We start from the raw sequence: 5211 nt of genomic DNA on the forward strand, positions 1-5211 counted from the left end.
TTAAACATATATCAAATTAAAGCTTATTTTATGTAATATAAAATGAAAAAAAAAATTTGTCCCGACGACCTATCTTCTATGCGCAAATGGCTACCGTATTCAAAAATATGCTATTTTTCTATTAAAATTCTAGGTTTTGTATTTTATTTTATTTTAAAATATCTTATTAGGAGAATATATTGACTTTCATGAGTATTATATAATTTAATTGACATAGAACAAAGGTCATACGACATATGAAATTAAACTTATTAAATTTTTTTTATTTTTTTATTTTCATATTAAATTTAATAATTATAATTAGTATTTATTCATATATTATATTTTAAAATCAAAGAGCTACTAATTAGGATATAATCAAAGAAATAAGAGTTGATGTTGCTTTTGGAATAATTCTCCAATTTCTCTAAATGAAACACTATCTACAGATTTGCTTCGAAGCGTTTCCTATGATAGTGATTTTAATCACTGTCAAATATCATCTATACTTGTCTCATCTATGCCTTGTCTAGACTGTGTCTCGACCCCACTGTGCTATCGTTTTTTATTAATTAATAATATGAAAAAATACTTATTTCCATTATAAAAATGTTAATTAGAAAACTAATACATAAAAAATCTATTCTTTAAAAGGAATAAAAAATTTACTGCCGAAACCCGGGATCGAACCAGGGACCTTTAGATCTTCAGTCTAACGCTCTCCCAACTGAGCTATTTCGGCTATACATCAATTAAGTATTTCAATATAATCTAAGCTGATTTTGAATTATTATCAATTCAAATATAGATCGTATGTCGTTACCATAAAAATTTAGCACAATGAAGGTTTTTAATTAGGGCTTAAAGATTATTAAGTTATAATAACGTAATAATTTAAAGTTTAAAAACAAAAAAAATATTGAAATTGAAATGCTAAAAGAAATTTTTACCAAAAAAAAAAAGAAAATCAGTTACAAATTAAAATCCCAGCAATGTAACTTGAAAATAGTCCATAGAATGAAATGAGAAAATTTTTTAGGGGATAATATTTTTTTCATATAAATATAGCGGGGGATAAAGCCCTTGTCCAAAATACCACCCCACAAGTATCCTTGTTTTTTTACGTGATTATTATAATATATTATATTACATTAATACCACATTAAATTTATAAAATTACACCTAAATAAATAACTTCTTTTTATTCAAATAGAACGATGGATTTAGCATTCTAAAAACAAAAATTAAACACTTTATAACCATGAGCTTAAAGCATAGCACATAAATAGGAGATCAATCGAACCAGCGAGACTGTGAAAATATGATCAAAAACAAAATTAATAATAATAAACCAACATGTTAAAATTAATGCATCCTCAGCTAAAATATGTAAGCAAATAAAGAGCAGCCAATGTTAAGAGGACGTCACATAGAACGTAAAACGTATTCAACGCTCCAGAGATAACGTTGTTTTCCTTATCTGCGATGACCACGCCCTCCGTCATTTCAAAATAACCGCTGCGCACAATCGTCGATCGGAATCATTGCATCAATTGTAGATTGACTGTCTTACGTTGCATATCATTCAGTAATACTAGTTCGCGTTTTATTAGTAACATAATATCATTGAGTATAGATATCTATACTAAATGACAGTGTTGGGAAAGTTCCTTTTTAAATGGAACTCGTTCCAGATCCTAGTTCTTTATATTAAGAAGGAACTTGTTCCAGATCCTAGTTCTTTATATTAAGAAGGAACTTGTTCCAGATCCAGTTCCTCCAAAATAAGAACTCGTTCCACTCTTCGTTCCTTTTATGTAACCAAGTTATTTAAAAAATTGTGGCAATGAGATCATGATAACGGTCATCAATGATTTTCATCAGCAGTCGAATACAAAACAAATTTGTAGTATTCCTTATCTAAAAGTATTCGAAAATTATATTTATAAACAGGTAGTAAATGCTAACGACTTGTGTCAACGCGACCAATGTCTATTGTCTACATATAAGTTAGAAATAATAAATCAGAAAACCCAAAACCTTTAACATATATTAGTTAACAAGAAACGACGATAATATTCGGTGCATTATTTAATATATGTACACATATATTAAATATTTACTGTATACCTACATGTGATAATAACTCTATAGTCAATTGATTCATTTAAACAGCCTACGATCTCGGCTGGGTATATAGGGGACTTCCATTGTCAAAAGTCAACTAAAAATACTTTGATATTTTAATGTCTAGATACGAAGAAAACTACACTAAAACATGTTTATAAAAATTTTTAGGAACTGTAATTTCCGTTCACGTTCCTTAAAAAATGGAATTTGTTCATTTTCCTCGTTCCTTTATTTTAAAAGGAAGCAATTCCTTCAAAAATAACTCGTTCCAGGAATCCGTTCCTTTTGGAACCAGTTCCTTCTCAACACTGCTAAATGATAATACTCGCGCGCAGCTAAAAACTATTACACTTTCTGTAGTGCTTAATTTTCCTATGTTTATTAAAACTTCAACGTGTTATGTGGTTGATTTTTATTTAAACCATATAAAATCGAAAATTTTTATCGAAAATCGTACGTTTTTCTTTAACTTTGAAGTCTGTTTTCACCACGAAGACAAGTCCAGAGGTCAATTTTTTTTTTTAATAAAGTATATTACTTAAGCTTTAATTTAAGGTATATATGAAAGTGTTAGTTTTGAAAAGTTAATTTTTTGTGAAAAAGTTGCCTTTTTGAAACCCCCCTACGAGCAGGGAAAGGGTCAAATGTTCACATAAATATATCAAATGATAGCTAAATACTTAAGGTATTTATAAAAAAAAATTATATTGATTTGTTCTTTTTTAAAAAAGTTATGGCAGTTTCAAGAAAAAAAATTAATACCTTCTCAGCTTCGCATCGAAGCTAAAAATTGGAAAAATGTCAAAATTACTAATGTTTAACCCTTTAGGAGGCGCGTGCCTTTTTAACGTTTTTAACGTTCATAGTCGTGTGGGGGTCTATCAGACCCCATTACTAAAAAAGTATAAAATATCTATAAAAAATTTCATTTTTTTTAATTAAAACACATTATTTTTACTATATGATGTATAAATATAGATAAAAATTAAAAATTAATAAATTACAAAATTATTTGCATTAATAAAAATTATATTACAAAAAAAAGAAAAAACTTAATTTTCAAAATTTCATTAAAAAATTTTGGTTTGTTAAAAAATGATTTTAACTGTAAAATCTTATTTTTAAGACGGTAAACAAAAGTTTTTACTATTAAAAAATGTATTTTAATTAATTTTTCTTGTATTTCTTTGAGCTCAAACACGGCTTATATTTATTAGTTTTATGTGTATTTACATTTATATAATCATTTTTCTGAATTGAATTTTTTTATTATTAATATTTCAATACATTTAATTATTATGATACGAGTATATACAATTATTCGTTCGTAGTAGCACATTGATTACCGATAATCAATGTGTCCACATTGCGACGCGATGTATTTATTACATGTTTTGTTCTTATTTGTTCCGTATCATCGAGTAGTGGAAATTCTCAATAGATTATTTATTTTTAAAACTTAATTGTACAGTCAGTAGCAGATCCACATAATTCCAATTCTACAATATCGATTATAACATTGCATTTACGATAAAACGATATTTTGAAAAAAATACAAGTCCAATATGACCCATTTCAATATTGATGAATATTTTAAGTCATACATTTTTTTTTCGAAGGTATTTATTTGTGAATTCGATTCAATATTACTATAAAAACCATCTTCTAAATTTATATCTATGTACACCTTTTATGCAATATAATACATCCGTTTTTATTTATGTGGGGGTATGCTAGACCCCCACGCGACTGTTTAAGGGTTAAAATTTTAATTCTTTTGGGGATTTCCTCCATTTACAGGGAACGAGGGAATTTTTTTCAATTTTTAAGGGTAATGTCTCGACTAGATACGATTTATGATCTTTTAACGTATCGTTGAAAGAAATGAGAGTGAGAGCTGAAAAAATGTAGTAACAGACACAAAAAAATAATAATAAAAATAAACATATCATAGTAAAATTAATACCTTCTTAGCTTCGCATCAAATCTAAAAAAACAATAGTCGAAAATGCATACAGCAAAAAACCGCTTAGATCAGGTTATATAAACTTGCTGAATACTATTGATGTATAAGTATTAGTTGGTGACTACTTCTTACAGAAAACTTATTGATTATTTTATCAGTTTTATTAGTTCAAGAAACGCAAATATAAGAAAATAGTTGGCCTGTAATGTTTTGGTATAGATCCATTATTTCGGTTTAAAGAAGCTTATACACTAGGCGTTTAATATAACAGCGTTCGCGTTTTAATAAATGCGAACGCTGTTTATGTGCATACTGCAAGCGTTTTAACGCGTCTTTATAAAGAAAATTAGCCTGCCAAAAGCTACAGTATAATCACAACAGTTTCAAAATTCCTCATGTTAGCATTTGCTCTAATTATTCTTTTTATTTTTTAAAGTATTAAATAAGTTTCAATGAAGACATTAGGTGATATAGAAGTTGCATTCGTTGTGTACGCCATGTATCATCGTTAGAAAGACAAAAATTAATAAAAAAAATTAATGTTTGTAGAAATTGGATCTACCCCAAAATTTAAAAAGATCTCGAGAAGGTTAATTGCGAGTTATATACATACAATAATAACTAAAGAATAAACCCAACCCAGCCAAAAAAATTACATAAAAGAATTATTACATATTTTATATGATAAATTATATCTTATATAATATGATCTATTATAACATGAGAAGTTTAAAAGTATTCAATCAACAACCTCTTAAAAATTATCTCTAGGATCGACCATATTGTAACCAAAATTATTTTGGCAAAATAATATGTTAAAACTACGTTAATGTTTGCTAAAACAGCTTTGTTATAAAGATGTTATGTATTGTAAGTATAATTTAAAAAACTAAGGTGGTCCTAATTTTAAATAATATATATTATTTAAAATACCACTAAACATTTGATGTTTCCAACATCTCTGGAATATATATTTCTTGTTACTTTTAAAACATCACACTGCAATGTTTCAAAATAAATCAAAAGCTGTTTCATTGCAACTGCCCGTAATATCTAACTTTGTTTTATTTGTACGTTTTAAATTTTACTGACCTACGATATTTCTCAATAACATCTTAGTGATGTATGTATTTTGC

The 5211-nt window shown here is 27.2% G+C and overlaps 1 non-coding gene across 1 annotated transcript; it reads right to left on the bottom strand.

Moving 5' to 3' along the window:
- Positions 1–648: 648 nt before the first annotated feature.
- Trnaf-gaa (transfer RNA phenylalanine (anticodon GAA)) lies at positions 649–721 on the bottom strand. The gene has a single exon. It is a non-coding gene; the product is annotated as a tRNA-Phe (tRNA).
- Positions 722–5211: the final 4490 nt, after the last annotated feature.

The sequence above is a fragment of the Daktulosphaira vitifoliae genome, unplaced genomic scaffold (assembly GCF_025091365.1).
Source record: "Daktulosphaira vitifoliae isolate Bord-2020 unplaced genomic scaffold, ASM2509136v1 Scaffold_4, whole genome shotgun sequence".
Lineage (NCBI taxonomy): Eukaryota > Metazoa > Arthropoda > Insecta > Hemiptera > Phylloxeridae > Daktulosphaira > Daktulosphaira vitifoliae.